Source organism: Oryctolagus cuniculus, chromosome 6 (assembly GCF_051225735.1).
Source record: "Oryctolagus cuniculus isolate XC-2025 breed Fujian yellow rabbit chromosome 6, ASM5122573v1, whole genome shotgun sequence".
Classification (NCBI taxonomy): Eukaryota; Metazoa; Chordata; class Mammalia; order Lagomorpha; family Leporidae; genus Oryctolagus; species Oryctolagus cuniculus.
Window position 1 is genome coordinate 160,643,615 of NC_142872.1, and position 20,271 is coordinate 160,663,885.

The window sequence follows — 20,271 nt, forward strand, 5'->3', positions numbered from 1 at the left end:
ATGGCTGTTCGCCTTGGGAGAAGGCACCCAGGCTTTCGTCAGAGCCTGAAAGGGCCCTGTGACCCTTTACATAGGGGTGATTGCCAAACAAACCTCTCACAAACTGTTTGTCCAGCAAGTGGCCGTGGGGAGACAGCACTGTAGCCGGAAGCCGGGCCAGAGCCACTCCCAGGCCCCATCAAAGGAAGGCTTCCTTTTGACAAACACAGTGTTTCCCCCCGCCTTCTGCAGATGTATAGATCTAAACCGGGACGTTTTGGCCAAATATCACACAACAACAAAACTCACTTTACCTACTAAAATTCAAAATTTTTAAAAAACATTGGACTATTCATAATAACAGCAGTTCTAATTGTTTTCTTTCTTCTTCTTCTTCTTTTTTTTTTTTTTTGTAAGTATGTGGATATGTGTTTGCCATTTTAGTCCATTTAGTTTATATACCCTTGCATTTTCTGATTCTGGAGCTGGAGTGCTGAGGACCCATTGTAACTGAGGAATGGGGTTTCGTCTGTCTGTTATAAAATGAAATCGACACCTCACTCACGAGGCCTCCAGTAGAGATAAGATGCATGATGAGCCTGTACATCACGAGGACATCATTATGTCATTGCCATCAAAGTAAAGCTGACTCCCGGACGCTACAACACATTTAGCACTGAGCCTTGAGTCATGCCAACTATAGCACAAGTCCAGCTTTTTTAAATAGTAGAACTAACAAAGGGGTAACGCCCGGCATTACTGACTGCCTCCTGAGAGTGCCGGGGAATGCGCTTTGCAGCCATTTCAGGGTGCAGGGCCTCCGCTCCAAAGAGGGGCAGGCCTAAAGGAGGGCAGAGGGGAGACCAAGGCCCCGTGGACCCAGGATGTTGGGACTGAAGTCCATTAAAGGGGTGACGTGGGATGGGGGCTGCACAGCCAAAGGAGGAGGCTGTCCCATCAAAAACCCCAACAATTCTAATAAATGAGAGTGCACTTTCAAACTAGAATAAAGCTATGTGCCTGTGAGCAAGTAAGAAATACTGGGAGGCTGCAGGGGTGTGGAGGGCAGGAGCCCCCAGGAAGGGTCCCTGGAGCTGAGGAAGCAGCAGAGGGACTGCATGCTGCACAGCGGGGACAGCACATGCAAAGGCACTGGGGCAGTCAGCATGGAGCCCCGCGTGGCTGCAGAGCGGGAGCAATGGCAGGGCTCTGTGGAGGCCTGGGGCAGTCAGCATGGAGCCCCGCGTGGCTGCAGAGCAGGGAGCAATGGCAGGGCTCTGTGGAGGCCTGGGGCCTGCACTCAGGAGCAGGATTCAGGAGTTCCGCACCAGACAGCGAGGGGACACCACAGCCGAGGCTGCTGGGAGACACCTCCATCAGCAGCACCTTCCACGGACAGAAGACGGGCTCAACTCGGAGTGCAGAGTCGACAGAGAGCGTGAAGGCGACAGCACTGAAGCCACTCTCCCTTCCTTCCTTTTATACAGGGAGTCTTCAAGACTCTCATGGACGGCTTGAGTCAAGAAAAAACTACGCATGGATTTCAATATTTTTTCACATCAAAATAAAGTCATCTTTTAAGTCCATTTGCCTTGAACCTATCAAAGGACCCTTGTATTGTGAAACCACCTGGGACCATTTCAAACCACCTAGAAATGGATAACTATGACTGGGTTTGCAACTTTTTAAATATCAGAGGAACACTGACACATTTTCACCAATTCAACCTTATCTTCGGCTGGTGGAAAGAAAGAAGAAAGAACAAACATCTACAGCTCCGAGTAAATGGTTGTGTAGATACGTGTGTGTGTGTGTGTGTGTGTGTGTCCAAATGCATGTCCTTGTGCGTGACCTTAAGCCAGGGTAGGGGGGTAAGGAATGCAGAAGAAAAGTTCAGGCAGCTGTAATGAGAATAACAGGACTTGGATTTGGGAGATCCCGGTGTGCTACTAGTTAGTTAGCTTCAGAACCTAGAGCAGCTCATAGCCCCTCTCCGAGCCTTGGTTTCTCCATCTGTAAAATGGGGTTGGGAGGGCCAGGTTCATGCATTCTTCCGTCTTCTGGGTCTCAGAAACCGCAGTGTGTGAGTGGATGCGGACACACAGATACAGCCTCTGTCCTGAAGGAGCTCACAGCCCAGGTCCTGGGCCCTGGCGGGACAAAGGAGGAGACAGGTCATTACAGAGCAATGGGATGGAGGCTGCCACCCCAGCCCCCAACTGGAGGGACCTGTGTCTCTTTGCCTGGGGTTTTGCTTCCCTCCCAAGCAGCAGTCGACTTATGGGTGGGCTGGTTTTGGGGGTGAACATCCTCTGTATCCCCCAGAATCTCCCCAGGGGCCCAGTGCCAGTTACCCCTCTGGTGACTTACTCAGTCCTGCTGCCTTCAGGGACTCCTCCTCCTCCTCACTGCCCCGCTCCCTTGACAATGTTTTCTGGGATTTTCTCCCATCAAACAGTGAGCACTCAGTCCTCATCTAAGGGAAAGCCCACTTCAAACGGCAGGCGCCCAATCCCTCCAAGGGAGAGTGGGTGAGACAGGATCTCTGGGAAGAGGCATCTGAACTTAGCTCAGGGGAGCCCAGAGACAGATCCCCAGTGCTAGATGCCTGTATGAAGTCGGAATGAGCACTATCATTACAGCGAACCGTGCTACCCAAAGCCTGGCGCTGGACCTGCGGCAGGTCCTTGAACAATCCCTAGTTGGTCAAATGACAGAAAGCATGAATACAAAGCTGCAAAAGTTAAAGATTAGATTAGGAACTCAACAGAGCAAACAGAGCGTTACTGCAGAGTCTGGAGTGCCCTCCAAGCTCAGAACACCTGACCTTCTCCACGTTGGTCCTGTGTATCCTGTCCAAAAGCTACATAAGTGGGGCTTTGTCCCAAGGCCTTTCCACCATAGGTCAACCTGTAGAAAAACAAAGCACAAGGGCCCTCGCATGGGATTTGGCCTCGGGCCTCCGGATCACGAAGTGTTCTGTCCTCTTCAAGGACCTCTGGCCTCCAGCTTCCCAGGACTCGCTCACGGAGTTCACGCGCTCGCCCCTCCGGAGGGCTGGGGAGCCACGTGGGCAGAGCCGTTTAAGGGCCCTCAGTGCAGCCAACTGGCTAGCTCCAGGAAGCCAATTAGTAGAACAATGTCGGGTAACAACTAACATCAGATGAAAGGGGCTATGGTATTTTATCTAGCAAATCCAATTTGTTAACACAACTTTGGAGTTTTCTAAGAATAGACTGGAAACTCATTAAACTTGATGTGTAACCTTTCTCCCTCTACAATAACCAGCAGAGCCCAGGTCCTTAGGAATGGCAGGAGCTAGGGAGAGTTTTTTTTTTTTTTTAAGATTTATTTATTTATTGAAAGGCAGAGTTAAAGAGAAGAAAAGGCAGAGAGAGAGAGAGAGAGAGAGAGAGAGAGAGAGAGAGAGAGAGAATATCTCCCATCTGCTGGTTCACCTCCCAAATGGCCACAACTGCTGGGGCAGGGTCAGGTCGAAGCCAGGAGCCTGGAACTCCATCCAGGACTCCCACATGAGTGGCAGGGGTCCAAGGACTTGGCCACCTTCTGTTGCTTTCCCAGGCTATCAGCCGCAGTTGATCATAGGTAGAGCAGCAGGGACTCGAACTGTTTCCCACAGGGGATGCCCGCATTGCAGGCAGCAGCTGAGCCTGATGCACCACAACCCCAGCCCCTCAGAGAGTTTTTAATGTAAATCTGTGATTTACACTTGTAACCCAGAGTCTGTCCACCTCCACTGACCCCTTCTCATCAGAATTCAATGTGCTCACGTTTTCACACTAAAACTGGAGCTTCCACTCATCTTTCTCCTCTCCTCCATACCCTCTACCTTCACAAAGTGCTGGAAACAACGATCCTATCCCCTTACTTCCTCTCAAGCTGCCCCGTAAGTCCCCTCACTCTGGCTTCTGCCCAACACTCCTAGGAAACAGCACTGGCTCAGAGTCACCCACCTTGTCATCAAACCAAATGAACACGTTCCTGAGACTGCAAACCACTTGCCTTCTTGGCTGTATTGGGAATAACTGCCACTCCATTGTTCTTTGTCCACATTTTTGTTTCCTCTTTAAAATTCCTGTGTACTTTTTTATTTCAAAGGCAGAGAGTCAAGAGAGATCTTCCATACACTTGCAACTCAATCAGAATCTCCCAGGTGTTTGGCAGGGACCCAACTACTTGGGCCATCACCAGCTGCTTCCCAGGGTGTGTGTTAGCAGGAAGCTGGCACTGGAAGCGGAGCTGGGACTCTGATACGGGACATGGGTATCCTAAGGGGTCTCCATCACAGGACCAAATGCCTGTCCTCTCATTTCCCTTCTACTCGTGGGCTGCTCTACCTCAGTTGGCTCTGCTGGGTTATCTACCTATCATCTATCTATCTATTTATTTATTTGAAGGTAGAGTGACAGAGAGACAGGAAAGGGGAGGAAGGGAGAATCTTCCATCTGCTGGTTCACTCCCCAAATGGCTGCAACAACCAGGCCTGAGCCAAGAGCCAGGAATTGCTTCTGGGTCTCCCGTATGAGTGGCAGGGGCACAAATACTCAGACCCTCATCTGCTGCCTTCCCAGGCACAGCAGCAGGGAGCTGGATCGGAAGCAGAACGGCCAGGACTCGAAGCAGCACTCCCACGTGGGATGCTGATGTTGCGAGCTGCAGTCTGGCCTGCTGAGCCACACCGCCGGCCCCTCTGGCTGCTTCTTAAATGTAGTGTTTCTCAGTGTCTCCCTGCGTCCTCTCACCATCCACCCTCTTCCCAGGTGATGGAAACATTTTCCAGGGATTAACACGGATGTACTGCTACCTCAAGGAGCCCAATACTTTACAAAGAAGCCCCTCCTAGGTTTCATGCACCTTGACTGGAGAAATTCTTTCTTAATTCGAAATTTCTCATTTTATGAATTTCATCCTAACTGTGCTCTTCACTGCACATTGGGAAGTGGCCAGCCAATCAATGAAAGCAATGTCCTCCTGGTTCCTCCTAAGACTGACTCTTCCTGGGTCTTCTTGCCATTCCTCACGTGACTTATCTCCAGATCACTGGTATTCCTACTTGCCCTCTGATCTCTCCGATGTATCACTCTCTTCCCAAAACAGGAGAGTCTGTGTTGAAGAGCGTTTCTGCTGTGTCCAGACACTGCAAGCCCATTGCCCACTTGATAGGGGCACTACACTTGTTCACACGAGCTTTCTAAATGGTCCCATCACATACTTGGCACATGTTTAGATTTTTTGACTAAAGCTTTGGATCTTTTTCAACCAAAATGATGCCAATCCAGAGTCTGCCAATCCTGAATTTGGGTTGCTGCACTCTTTCTCTCTCTTCTCGTTTCAGACCTCTTTTGAAACATGCTCAAATCCTTGTGAGTCTGCAGTTCAGTGTATCTGTGTTCCTATCAGTTCTGGGTCATCTGTGTAGCTGATAACTAAGGTTTTTATTTCTTCATCCAGATATCAATCGGCTGTATGACAGACTGAAAAACAGAGTGCTTTGAATTTGACACGACAAATTCCATAACCTGCCAGTTTAAAAAACTATTAATCCTGGGGCTGGTGCTGTGGTGTAGTGGGTAGGGCCACTGTCTGCAGTGCCGGCATCTTATATGGGCACCAGTTCGAGACCCAGCTACTCCACTTCCGATCCAGCTCTCTGCTATGGCCTGGGAAAGCAGTAGAAGATGGCCCAAGTCCTTGGGCCTCTGCACCCGCGTGGAAGACCTGGGAGAAGCTCCTGGCTCCTGGCTTCGGATAGGCACAGCTCCAGCCATTGCAGCCAGCTGGGGAGTGAACCAGTGGATGGAAGACTTCTGTCTCTCTCTGCCTCTCTTTCTATCGCTGTGTAACTGTGACTTTCAAATAAATAAATAAATCTTAAAAAAGAAAATCTATTAATCCCTTAGTTGAACTAGCATTCATACTTTGTGAAAGCTGAGACATGTCTGTGACATTCTCTTTATTCATGACCTAGTAATTCCCTTAAAACAGAAATGACATTAATGATAAATAATCTGTCCCTAGAAACACCATGCTGATTTGCAGTCATTATACACGATCACAATCCAGCTGCTAAGACTCATAGCTTGATGTTTTGTCAGGGATTGATGCTGTTCTAGTTTGCTCCTTGAGTATACTTTCTCTCTAAAACTCTTTAGATTGTTTGGAGGCAGTTTAAGCATCCTTTCTGAAATCTTATTTATATTAATAATTGACTTGTATGAATATTTTTCCTAACAGATAAAAAAACTACTATATTATACCAAAACACCACATCAGGGGTTCTAATACCATTTTCTAACTACTACAGTTTACTTCCAAATTACAGGCAAATGTATCATGCTTATGAAATACACTTATGGAGCCCGCAGCAGTGAAGGACAAATTCAGGTCAACCATGACCTTCAGGTTGGCCATGAAGGCATCTAAGCCACTTGTTTCCTTTGTCCTTGTTTTGGGACAATCTAATTCTGTGTTTTTAATTCCTTTTTTATTATAATGAAGGCATTATCATCCAATTAAGATTTGAATGGACCAAAAGAGCTGTAAATTAATGTGAAGCTTCTTTGGTCTCTGGTGCTGACTGATGATCACCTGGGCTTTGGTCTCGATGAAGTACAGAATTAATGAAATGCAGATAATATGAATCAAAGCTTATTTGATAATAAATGTGCATAGCTTGTTCAGATAGTTAGAACTGTCCATCTCATAATATCAAATATTCATTAACTCTCAGAATTATCTGGGGTTTTGGTAATTTCTAAGTATTTTTTAAATTTAAAATCTATTATGCAGCCACACCTGTATCTATGGTGTGTCGGATGCCTGCTGAGTGAACACGCAGGTGATTGACACCCACCCCCACTGGCCAGGAACCAGATATTCAGGGCATCACAGAAGCACTCTGTGTGCTATTTGCCAGTAAAACTCCCCTCTGTCCTAGAGTAGCCCCTTTCCTGGTATAGCAATCCTTTCTCTGCTTTCACTGTGGTCTTGTTACCTGTAGATGCATCCCTAAACCACATACAAATATTCCTTTGGCCCATTTCTCATTTAACCACGGAGCTCTACTGTATTATTCTGTGACTGGGTTTATGCATGTAACTGAAATAATTTTTTTGCTGCATAGTAACCCTCCATATGGATATACCATGTTGCTTGTTCCTGGTTTTGGTAATTATGAACAATGCTGCTTTGAACATTCTTTTACCTCTTTCTGTGTGCACAGGAGTCTGCATGTCTCTGAGGAATGTGAAACATTAAACTCTACCAGGCAAAGCAACAACATTTCTCATAGCAAGTCCCTGGATTCACATTCTTACACTGGGGCTGTGAGTTTCTGAATCTCCTTGTCATCAGGGTTGTTCCTAAACCTCCAGGTCCCAGCCAACATGTGCCCCTGCCAGTTTTTCTGATTGTCACCAGGCACCTGGGTGTGTGGCTGAACCCCATTCTGGTTTGGATTTGTACTCCCCCGATTAACAGCGAGACTGAGTGTCTTCGCACGCTCTTTCACTTGGACTTGTCTTCCTGTGAGATGCATGTTTAAGTGTTTGCCCATTCTTCCCCCATCAGGTTGTCCACATCTTCTCTTTTATGTTTAATATTCTGCAATATTCTAAATACCAATCTTTTAAATTACATATTAAATATGTATTATATAAAATATATTAAATACAGAAATACTGATACATTTTTAACATATAAAACAAACATGTTCTACTCAGTGGCTTGTGTTTGAACTTTTTATACTATCTGCTGATGAACAGAAATTTTAATTTTTAATGTAACCTAATTTACTGCTTTTCTTTTATGCTTAGTATTTTAAATTCTATTTAAAATATCTAGCCCCGATATTATTAAGATATTCTCTTCATGACCTTCTGAAAGCTTAGTATTTACCCTTTCTTATTAGCTCTTCATCTTGGTTAATTCAGCTGTTACAATAAAATACCTTAAATGGGGTAATTAGAAACAATCAAAATTCATTGCTCACAGTTTAAGATCAAGGTCAACAGATTCAGTGTCTGGTGAGGGCCTGCTCCCCGTGGGAAGTGCCTCTGTGTCCTTATGTGTTGAAGGGGGCAAGGGAGCTCACTGGAGCCTCTTTCATAAGGGACTAATCTAATCTCACTTGTGAGCTTGGAGTCCTCAGGATGCATCACCTCCCAGTGGCTCTCTAATCAACAGTATCACACAGGATACTGGTTTCCAGCATAAAAGAATCTTAGGGGACATTGACACAAAGACCAAGCAGTGTTTAACCCACTTGAAACTGATTTTTCATACAGTGTTAGAAAGGCCTATATTCACAATTTTTCCAGTGTGGACATTTAATTGTCCCATTATTATTTGTTGAAAACACTGCCATGTGCCTACAGCCACTTCTGTCATAAGTCAACTCCATGTGCAGGAGATCTGTATCTAGGCTTGCTTTCTGTTTCATTGGTATATTTTTGAAAACTGGTATATTTGTGAAAAGCTACACTCTCTTGAAAATTGAAATACTATAATATACAACATGATATCTGATAAAATAAGTCTTCCTATATTTTTTTCTTCAAAAAGCAGCTTATCAAGTACAACAAAATAAAACCTACTGGGATTTTGATTGGGACTGCACTGAAAGGGAGAAATTGACATTAGAAAGAAAGAACATGGTATTTCTAATCCATGAACATGGTATAGCTGCTCTTAGTCTTTAATATCTCAGTAAGTTTTAATTTTTACCTTTAGAAGCCTTGGACATCTTTGTATAGACTTATTTCTGAGTAATTGATACTTCTTAAACTGTACATGCTTGATATCTTAAATTCTATTTTGCTTCTTTTTGGAATACAGAAATGCAATGATTTTTGCATACTGATTATTTTTGTTATCACTAAGAGCTTAGCTATAGATTCTTTTTTTTTTATGTACACATAATAGCATTTGTGGAAAAAGACAAGATTTTTCCCCTTCCAATTACTCTGTCTTCTTCTTCTTTTGAAAATTTATTTATTTGAAAGAGTTACACAGAGAAAGAAGGAGAGGCAGAGAGAGAGAGAGGTCTTCCATCCCCTGGTTCACTCCCCAGTTGACCGCAACGGCCGGAGCTGAGCTGATCCAAAGCCAGGAGCTTCTTCCAGGTCTCCCACATGCATGCAGGGGTCCAAAGACTTGGGCCATCTTCTACTGCTTTCCAGGCCATAGCAGAGAGCTGGATCAGAAGTGGAGCATCCAGGACTTGAACCGGCACCCACATGGGATGCGGGCATTGCAGGCAGTGGCTTTATCCACTATGCCATAGTGCCGGTCCCTACTCTGTCTTCTTTACTTCACTGGCTAGTATCACCAGTACAATACTGACTAGAAGTACAGATTTGCTCCCAATCTCAATGGGAGATCTCTTCTTAAGCATTATTTATTTATTTATTTAAATAATCAGATAAAACAGAACAGGTTTATTATTTACAACATGTTGTTTTGAAATATGCATACATGTAGAATGACTAAATCAAGCTAATTAACAGATGCATCAGAGGGAGAGCTCCTAATATTTTGCCACTTAGTGCGAGATTTGTTGAAGGTTTTGCTTTACTGAATTGAGGAAGTTTCTTTCTAACTTCAAAGGAGATAGACATTGTATTTCTTTTTTTTTTAAATTTTTTAACTTATTTGACAGAATAGAGTTAGACAGTGAGAGAGAGAGAGACAGAGAGAAAGGTCTTCCCTCCGTTGGTTCACCCCCCAAATGGCCACCACAGCCGGAGCTACACCGATCTGCAGCCAGGAGCCGGGTACTTCTTCCTGGTCTTTGATGCGGGTACAGGCGCCCAAGCACTTGGGCCATCCTCCATTGCCTTCCCGGGCCACAGCAGAGAGTTGGACTGGAAGAGGAGCAACCGGGACTAGAACCCGGTGCCCATATGGGATGCCGGTGCCACAGACGGAGGATTAAAAAAGTGAGCCACAGCACCGGCCCCTAGACATTGGATTTCATCTAATGTCTTTTCTGCACCAACCAAGATGATCATTTAATTTTATCTCCTTATTATATTAATGTGATTTTCAAAAAAGTATCTCTTTTATTACTCTGTAAAAGCTGTTTTTTTTTTTTCTAACGTTCGAGACTTACACAGGTCCTAGCAGCAGAAGCAGAATGAGGGCGGCTGAGAACTGAAAGAGACTCAGAATATGGGAACAGGGTGTGCAGACTCTGCTCCAGCTGAGTGCTGACGGGAGGTCTGAGGTTGGGGTGCGACCCAAATGGTCTGAACACAGGCTCTCATGTGTTGATCAAGGGCGTGAGAGTGGGGTCCAAGAAAAAGTGCTATATGATTCCCAGGGACAGATACCTTGGGAGCAAAGGGTCTCAGAAGGATCAGCACATCAGCCTGGAAGTGAGGATTGGGCCAGGGGGAAGAGAATTGACAGGGAAAGGCTGAGACACAGACCAAAAACAGGACAGCAGCAAGAGCTGTCCCAGACCAGCACTCTAAAACCACAGTTACATGAGTGATTAGAATGGGTCACAACAACAGAGGCAGGTAAAAAGGGAGAATGACCCTGAGAGATGTGCTCACACGAGGACTGACTGCCTCGTGTGGGCTGCAACCAGCGCTGACCTTGCAAAGAGGAATCAAGTGGCCCTGGGAGGCAGACTGTGAAGGCAGCAGGGGGCTTGGGATGGAGTGGGCTGCCTGAAGCTTTAAATCCCCAGAAGCGGGCCTGGCCATCGTCTGAAGCTAGACCTGAGAAGACAAAGAGAGAAATGGGCTGAGCTGGATGCCATCAACATGACCCAACTTTCCCCAGAGCAAGCTGCACTCATTCAAAGCCCAGTGTCAGGGTTTGGTGCAATGGTTAAGAACCTGCTTAGGGACACCATATCCCATATACCATGCCTGGGTTTCAGTCTCGGCGTCATTCCCATGTTCAGCTCCCCACTAATGTACATACAGCTTGGGAAGCAGTGGGTGATGGCTCAGGTAGTAGGGTCCCTACCACCCGACATGGGAGACCTAGATTGAGTTCCTGACTTCGGTCTCGTCCAGCCCCAGCTATTGCAGGCATCTGGGGAAGAGAACTGGCAGATGAGATCTCTCTTTCAAATAAATAAAATTAAAATAAAAAGCAACACCCCCCCCCCCCCCGCCAGACACCCACAATGCTTGTCCTCTCCCTCCCTTTACAGACCACAGTTTTCAGGGGCAGCTGACACTCACTCTCCTTTGCTCAAGCTTGATTCTCCTCCCTCAGCAACCTTCCCATACCTCACCAGTGAGGCTGCGCAGCCCTGGCTTAAAGGGCTCTTGCGATTGCAAGTGAAGCTGAGTGAGCCTCTGTCACACCCCTCTCCACCAGGGTGCCTCTCCTTTGGCTCCTCCCACTGCCATGCAGAGCAGTGCCTGGAAGAGTTTGTAGAGGGAGGACAGAAAAGGATCCTAAGTGTCACCTGCCATACTTCGTCATAAAACAGAGAGAAGCGGAGACAGAGAATTTGAAATACGGTCTCTATAATGAGCTCAGTGGCTCTTTGACCCTCGTTTGGCATAGGCCTTGTGCCTCTTCTGAAGAGGCCTGCTGTATCACACAATCCCAGACAAACCACAGGCACTCAGTAAATGCGGAGTATCCAGAACTGGGCTCCCAGAGTCAACTCTGCCTTGTAAAACTTGTGTGTGGCTGTGTAGCCTTCTCCTTCAGAACCAAAACAGCTAAACACAAGGTTTCTGTAAAAATTAAATGAGGTAGGGAGCCATCACTGTGGTGCAGTGGGTTAAAGCTCGGCCTGTTTTGCGGCTCTGCCCAGGTGTTTTAAATAGCCCTGCGCTTGACCCACCCCCTTATATATGTGTGTGTGTATACAATACATATACATCTATAGATTCACCCCCTTCTTATATATGTGTGTGTATATAATACATATACATATATACACGGCATAAATGTATGTAGCACATATGCATTACATATGATATATATGTGATACACATAATATGTATAATGTATGTAACTTATATAAATAACATATGTATTAAACTATATTATATTAAACTCTATAGTAGGTATAGGAACTCTGGGATGTCAGATTACTTGTTAAGGCACATGTTCGGAGATATAACTGAGCCCAAGCTTAGCCCTATTTACCTTTTGTCTCTCAGGTTATGAGATGATTTAACTATGGCCAGCTCTACATCTGCTCCCTTGGAGACGCCCGTAGGATCTATACTTAAAAATTGGGAGGCCCTTAAGCTAGGTGATATTACTAAGGAAAGGATGGTCACTCTTTGCAATACTGTATGGCCTACCTATGGGTTGGGAAATGGTGCAACAAGGCTGATAAATGGGTCTCTTAGTGTTAATGACATTTCAAAACTTGATTTGTAATGCAGAACAGAAGTCGCTTAGTCACACGTATCCGTGTCAAATGCTTGAGGATAATTAAGCTCCTGAGGAGCTATGTCTGTTCTTATCTTCTCGGGTCCTACAAAGAAAACTATAAAGCTGGATAGCCCTGCATGCTTTCCTACAGACTTACTTCTAAGGGTACAGTTTAAAAGCTCACAAATCCCCTTCGGCTGCATGGTGAAAGTAACATCTTAAATTTTAAAGTGAACATATATAGATAGGATTAAGTTTTAAAGTGATCATATAGCTGGGATTGATTGTTAAACTGATCATGTCAATAGGATTAAGTGTTTACTGCTAATAATAAATATGATTGAGTATCTGATAATGATAATAACTAGAATTAAAGAGGAGTAAATCCTCCAACATGGGGTGCAGTCCATACAGCAGACTCATAGAATGGCAACTGCTGTAAGTAGCACACAGTGACCTCAGAGTCAGCCCTAAAAGGCATTCTGGTCTGTCTGAAAAGCCCACGAGAGCATTTCAGGCATGGAAAGCCAGGACACTCGTGCAAAAAGTGTCCCTACATGGAGGACCTCCCTGGGTGAGACCCCAGTGGAAAGACGTGGTTCATTAAGGAAGGATGTACTTTTCTCTGAAGGAAGGCGAGAACTTCCACTTTGGTTATGGCTTTGTCTAAATACTGATGAAGTTTGTGGATTCAAAAGGCTTCCATAGCCTTGGCAGCCCATGTCAAGAGCCTTGGATGATCACTGATGTCATACCTAAAAGTGTTTATTACTAAATTAACAACAAGAGTCACTGTGTACTAACTTCTCATGAAGGACCTGTGTCCTTAAAGAGCTACATGTTAGCATTAATGGTAAAACTTATTCCCAAAGATTTACCTTGTTCTAGTGTGTTATATTCTTATGTGTCACAAGCTTTAGTTATGTTTAGTGTCAAACTCCATTGCCTGTATTCTTAGGTATTTCTTTAAAGTTTATTAAGTGTCTCAAATGTAAACTCGTAAATCCATGTTTCCTTATGATATTCCTATCTTGTATGTTTTGATGTAAGATCAAATACAGAGTACAGAATGGTTAAAGGTCTCAGGACTACTAATGAGACAGTTTCAATGCATCTTACTGTGTGCTAAACCTTTACCTAAGAGAGAATTTCTTCTGCATCCCACTAAACTCAGAATCTGGGATAGTGAGGATACAAAACTTCCCAAACAAAGCCCAAGTTTCTCAACTAGAGGTAGATTACCTGGGATATGTTCTAACTCTACGAAAGTTTACTCTCTCAGTCAAGAGAAGGGAAGCTATTGTATACATATGGTCTTCAAAGAGTTAAAAGGCAACTAAGGAGATTTCTGGGAACAGCAAGATTCTGTGGAATACGGATTCCAAGATTTGGATTCCAAGCCTTTGTAAGGGCTTTAAAAAGCCCCTGACACAGACACTGTGCTGGCCAGGGGAGCTACAAAAGGTGTTCCAAGGAAGGAAGGAGTTTTTAGCAGAAGCTCCAATATTGGGAATTCCTGAGTCGGCCGATCACAGAAAGATCCTCTTCAGATCAGCTGCAGCGTGAACAGAAGGGACCTTACCAGGTGCCACTGTGCACAGTTACCTCAGTGGAAGCAGGATCAAACTTCTAGCTCTCAAGTCTTCACAGGTGCACTCAAGAAGACACACCTGGCCATTCCTGTAAGCCAATCAGAGATCTTAACAAAAGATAAGTAAAGCCTCGCTTTCCTCACATCGAGACCTCTGCACCTTAGGGCAGACATGCTGTACCTGCCTCTCTTCTTCTGATTTCCTCTGGGAACTGTTACTGCCAATAACACTCCTAATATGTTCTTCTATTATAATCCTCTATGCTCAAGCTAAATGGGTTTATGATGCCATCACCTACACAATCTGGGAGTCTGTAAGTATGTTCTTTCCATCTTAAGGGGCACTCCACTTATGATTGGTCTTGTTCCAGTTTTGCTTATGCTAATTAACTAACTTATATGTTTCAGAACTCGACTTCTGGGAATAACCAAGCAGGGGACACAGACGTTGGCAGTGACTGAGACTGCTCTAGCTCACCAAGTGAATTTGTTAAATGAGATAGAGACTTCCGGACCCAGGACAGGCAGGGCTTGCACTACACCCCTCATAAGCAGGAAGCAGCTATAGCAGATGTGATGCTTCTACGTCCCTCAACATCCTTAGGATTAAAGGAATGGAGTCTCTGAGGGGGGAATGATGTAGGCAGGCATACAGGATAAAACTGATTATGTTTGTGAGCTGGAAGACCACACCTTGACCAGGCCCCCGTGTGATCTCATCCTCCAACCTGGCCACACCTGTGTGCCCACCGGCCCACCGGCCGATCAGGCTACATAACCACTCCCCTTTGGAAGTGGATTAAAGGCCTGAAACACTGTAGGCCCAGCCTTTTTTTTTTTTTTTTCTTTTCCCTTTTTCACCATTGTGGACCCTTGCTGCCCTGTGCCTCTGGGGCGCATGGCCTTCGGGCCACCCACTCCACGTTTTCCAGCCTGCATGCTCCTCCATGTGGCTGGCTCCTGATGCTTGGTAAGAATCCAGATTTCCCTCTCTCTTTCAGACAGAGTCCTCACTCTCCTATGCATTTCTCTCACTGAATAAAAAGCTTAAAACTTCAAAACAAAGAAAACCTCAGGCTGCAGGGCGGCATCCCATATGGGCACTGGTTCCAGTCCCAGTTGTTCCATTTCTGATCCAGCTCCCTGCTAATGCACCTGGAAAATCAGCAGAGGACAGCCCAAGTGCTTGGGGCCCTGCACCCATGTGGGAGACCTGGAAGGAGGTCCTGCCTCCTGGCTTTGGCCTGGGCCAGCCCCAGTCATTGCAGCCATTCGAGGGGTGAACCATAGGATAAATCTCTCTCTCTCTCTCTCTCTCTCTCTCTCTCTCTCTCTGTAACTCTGCCTTTCAAATAAATAAAATAAACCTTTAAGAAAATTAGGCGAGATGACACAAGTGAAATGCTTCACACAGTCCCCGCAGGGTCACAGTAACTGCACCTTTCCTTTCTTACAGGAAAATCTCGACAACAGACCAAGCAACAACAGCGGCTGTGCGGTGCAGGCAAGACAGATTGGAGGGAGGCATCTGACTGCGGGAAGAATAACACACACCCAGCTGTAAAACTAGAAGAGTACTTCAAAATGTTCATGGAAATATGGGGCTGAAAGATAAGTCTGTTTTGGTGTGAAAAATGTTGGAATCATGCATATGAGGAGTCTTCAGAAGCCCCTGAAAGGGGCTGGGTGTGGCACAGTGGGCAAAGCTGCCGCCTGCAATGCCACCATCCCACATGAGCGCCAGCTCATGCCACTTCTAACTCAGCTCCCTGCTAATGGCCTGAGAAAAGAGCAGAAGATGGCCCAAGTGCCTTGGGCCCCTGCCACCCACGTGTGAGACCCAGATGAAGCTCTTGGCTCCTAGCTTTGGCCTGGCTCAGCACTGGGCATTGCAGCCATCTGGGGGAGTGAACCAGCAGATAGAAGATCGCCCGCTCTCTCTCTCTCTTTCTCCTTCTTTTTCTGTAACTCTTTCAAAATAAATAAATACATCTTAAAAATTTTTAAAGAAAACTCAAAAAGTTCAAGGAAAATGTGTATTAGGAAAATACATGCATGGATTTCAAAGGAAGTTTTGTGCCAAAACAAGTTTATCTTTTAATTCCATATTCATGAACATTTTTAAGTACCCTTGTGTCATAATTAAAAGTAGCTGTAGTGGTAAAATATTTTCCTAAGAGAAATTAATATTTATTGGCATATTATTCAGCTACTTATATGAGAGCATTAGTACTTGTAACATTCTCACAGAACATGAATTAAGGGGTCAAGTTGCATGAAGAGTTGCAGATGGCTGGCTTGCCCCTTGGGAGTTCCGACTCTGCTAGACAGTTAGTAAGCCTGGATGATCACTGGAAAGCCCAGGAAGTGGGGCAGCTGAGGTGGTCTTGGCAGATGGAGGAAGCGCTGGGCTGTGGCCCAAGATGCCCTGCTCTTGAGACTTGGCCCGCCCACAACCAGCACCCCGAGTTCAGTGAACTGCGTGGGTCTCCACGGCATGGTGGTGATCACTTCATTTGTAAATATTCACCCACCTCCATAAACCTTGAACCGAGAACATGTGTTTTGCACACCAGTGAAATCTAGGCCCAGTGCTCAGCATAGTGCCTGGCTCCCAGTGGACTTGATAAACACCTACTGAATACATTCTCACACTAGGTAGGGTGCCCCAGACGAGTTTCTGTTTCCTCTGGGCTCCTCAGTTCCTTCTTCCCTGAAACCAGGGGGTTAGGTTCAAGTTCCTCGGAGCTCTCCTTAACAGTGGCATTCTTCCTTCCCAGGGCTTTGCATTCCTGCAGCCATCCAGCCTTGTCACCCTTGCAAGTCTCTGAGCTGGGATTCCCACTTCTGGCCTGGTCCCTGCTGCACTGCTATCAGCATACCATCCTGCTCATCTGATCATGGCAGTCCCGTGCCCAAACCTGCCCGACACCAGCTGCTGCAGGCCAAAGGCCAGACTTCGGGGCCCTTCATGTCTGGTCCTGGAGTCCTTTCACCTGTCCAGCGTCTCCCTCACAAAGCACCCCTCACCCTTAAGCCTTCTGGAACTACTTAAGAGTTTTCCAATGTTCCTGTTGACCTCCATTATTCGATGAAATGGGCTGCCAAGAAAACAATGAATTCTAAAAGACCCATTCAGTATCTACACAAATATCTGTTGGCATTGCAAGTGTGTATAAGTCAGTGCAGGCTCCTAAACAGAACACTATCGACTGGGTGGCTTAAATAGTAGAAGTTTATTATTCTGGAGGCTGGGAAAGCTAAAGATCAAGGCCTCAGCAGGTTTGGTGTCTACTGTTTTCAGACTTGCTAGCACTCTTCTTCCTGCTGTGTCATCACATGGTGCGCCAGCACGAGAGCAAGAACTCCGCCTCTTTATGATCACCTCGTGAGAACTCCGCCTTCCTGAACTCATCTAATCCAATTAGCTCCCCAAGGTCCCAACTCCAAATATAGTCCCATCGCGGGTAGGCTTCAACACACAGATTTGAGGAGGGGGAGGACACAATTTATTTCATAGCCCTGGGCAAAGGGGATGATGCTGGCAGTGAATTTTTGGCCATTTATCTATCGCTGTCCCCCAGTGCCACACCTCCAAATGGCAGGAAATGTCATGTTCAAAGTGAGGAAACCTGCATGTAAGCATCTAGGGATATGGTGTTTGGGCAAGAGGCGGCAGATGGAAAGTTGAGGAGTGTTGGGAAATTAGGAAGGAGATTCAAGCAAAAGCCAGTTAGCTCACACACAGGTAAAAAGACATGACTCAGCCGGCATCGCGGCTCACTAGGCTAATCCTCCGCCTTGCGGCGCCGTCATACCGGGTTCTAGGCCCGGTCGGGGCGCCGGATTCTGTCCCGGTTGCCCTTCTTCCAGGCCAGCTCTCTGCTGTGGCCAGGGAGTGCAGTGGAGGATGGCCCAGGTGCTTGGGCCCTGCACCCCATGGGAGACCAGGATAAGTACCTGGCTCCTGCCATTGAATCAGCGCGGTGCGGCGGCTGCAGCGCGCTGGCCGCGGCGGCCATTGGAGGGTGAACCAACGGCATAGGAAGACCTTTCTCTCTGTCTCTCTCTCTCACTGTCCACTCTGCCTGTCAAAAATAAATAAATAAATAAATAAAAAGACATGACTCACCTTGTGAATGGCCGGGATCACAAGAAAACCAGTTCATGGACACCCTCTCCCAGGTTGGCTGTTAGCTTTCAGAGCTATAGGAATGTTCACCTAATGATCCCACTTTAGAATTTATCCTAAGAAAACAGCGCAAAAGATCAGAAGAGGTATGTGCACAATGATATTCATTATATTATTTATAAAAAAACTGGAAGTAATTTATAGAGAAATACTTAGTTACTGGCTGAAGATGTGCTGAATGAACTAACAAATGCTTGTTGAGTATAAAGCAGCAATTAAAACGGTGAAGGGCAGGTTAACAGAGTGGAAAAATATTTGAAATAAGTAAAATAAATAAAATCTAACACTTTATATATATAAATGCAGTGACAAAAGATACATAGCACCAGAAGTCAACAGGGATTAAACCAACAACAGACTATCTGTGAGGGGTGTGCAATTATGTGTCTCCAAAATGTGTTTAAAAAGTCAACCAGCCCTGCACAGCCTCACACAATAGCCTTTGCTTGTAGCCAGCCTGAATGAACCTTGGCTTTCAGTGACACAACTGAACTGATGAAATATTTGGGGTCAACACAGTGGAAGAAGTATGTGTTCTGTAACAAAGGCCAACACCATGGGCACAGGGAAAAGACAGAGAATCTCTCTCTCTCTCTTTTTTTTTTTTTTTTTTTTTTTTGACAGGCAGAGTTAGAGAGACAGAGAGAAAGGTCTTCCTTTTCCGTTGGTTCACCGCCCAAATGGCCACCATGGCCGGCATGCTGCACCGATCCAAAGCCAGGAGCCAGGCACCTCCTCCAGGTCTCCCGTGCAGGTGCAGGACCCAAGCACTTGGGCCATCCTCCACTGCCTTCCTGGGCCACAGCAGAGAGCTGGACTGGAAGAGGAGCAACCGGGACAGAATCCGGTGCCCCAACCAGGACTAGAACTCGGGGTGCCGGCGCTGCAGGCGGAGGATTAGCCAAGTGAGCTGCGGTGCTGGCCAAGAGAGAATCTCAACAGTTAAATGAACCACACTCTCGAGCCAAAGCATCCATTATCTCCCACATGCAGGATGAAAGAGCCCTTGTGTATAAATAGGTCAGAGGGAACCTAAACAGTAAGATGGTGGCTGAGCACAACTGTGCTTATTCCCATTAGAGCAAACGTGAGACCGAAAGAGGAGCAGGTATCTGGCAACAGTGATGACACTGCTGGGTTCTGCCCCTGTGTATCTCATCTTGAAGCAAGTTTCCCCAAGGTTGACTGTCCACTTTCAGAGCTGGATGAGGGGACAAAGGTTAAGAGAGGTAGATGATGAGGTCAAAGCCATCTGGTCAGCATGGAGTACAAAAATGCAAACATGGACACAAGTCACATGACCAGATTCAACACCACAGCCACGACTTTCAAGCTGCATGTCAATCATGCATTCCCCCCGCCCCCGACAGCTATTATGAGGGTTATTATGAGGGCGTGTGTCATGAGCAGTCCCTCTGTCTCACCCAGCACCAATTTTCTCACCCCTAAAATAGAAACAGAGGCTGCTTTGTGGCTACATCTGTGGTTTCTGCTGCCTAGTGTCCCTGCATCCCATTCCCTTCTTCATCACCCACACCCTGGGGAGCCAGCTGCTTGTCAGCCCTCGGCCCATGGACTCCGTGTAGGACCAAGCCAGTGAGCACATCAGATTCTCCCAGACACAAACATGAAGGCTGGGTTGCTCGTCAGGGAGGGTGCGTGGCTGCTCCAAGTGCTGGCGAGTACCGGGGTGAGATTTGGCAAGGAGGACGTCTTCTTCTGTGCTCAGAAGCTCCATGGAGGGAAAGGTGTGAACTGCCGCTGCCTCCACTTTGGCCAACACATCCCTCCTGGGACCACAGCTTGTGTAGGGAAAGTAGAGATAAGAAGTGGAAAGCAGAGAGCTCAGGTCTTGCAGACTGAAAGTTTGAGAGTCAAGTGACACCTGAAGCTAGCCCACTTCTTGGTGTGAGCAGATAACTGTATTTTGTGTGTGTGCACGCACCTGCGCACGTGTGTATGCGTGTGTGTTAAGCTAATTTGAATTCCTCCAACAGAACCACCTCCTCTATGGAGACAGAAAGTACTGGGTACAGGCACCCTGTGTCACAGCTGGCACATGGTGGCTGTTTAACAATGTCGGCTTCACTCTTCTCTTTTGTCCTCACTGGGATTCCATCCCTCCTTT

The 20,271-nt window shown here is 46.2% G+C and overlaps 1 long non-coding RNA gene across 31 annotated transcripts in view; it reads right to left on the reverse strand.

Annotated features, from left to right (window-relative positions):
* Positions 1 to 373: 373 nt before the first annotated feature.
* LOC103348141 (uncharacterized) overlaps positions 374 to 20,271 on the reverse strand; it is a 107,514-nt gene continuing 87,616 nt past the window's right edge. For 8 of the 31 annotated variants that reach the window (XR_011389590.2, XR_011389587.2, XR_011389572.2 and 5 more), the window contains 5 exons: positions 18,084 to 18,199; positions 13,966 to 14,040; positions 10,602 to 10,727; positions 2,807 to 2,889; positions 1,566 to 2,129 (listed from right to left, as the gene is read on the reverse strand). This is a non-coding gene — a long non-coding RNA (uncharacterized LOC103348141). Of the gene's footprint in view, positions 2,130 to 2,806; positions 2,890 to 5,311; positions 5,475 to 8,974; positions 9,194 to 10,597; positions 10,728 to 13,965; positions 14,041 to 18,083; positions 18,200 to 20,271 lie in introns of those variants that run through there. The other 23 variants (XR_007918868.3, XR_016236010.1, XR_011389573.2 and 20 more) reach the window with 10 other exon arrangements.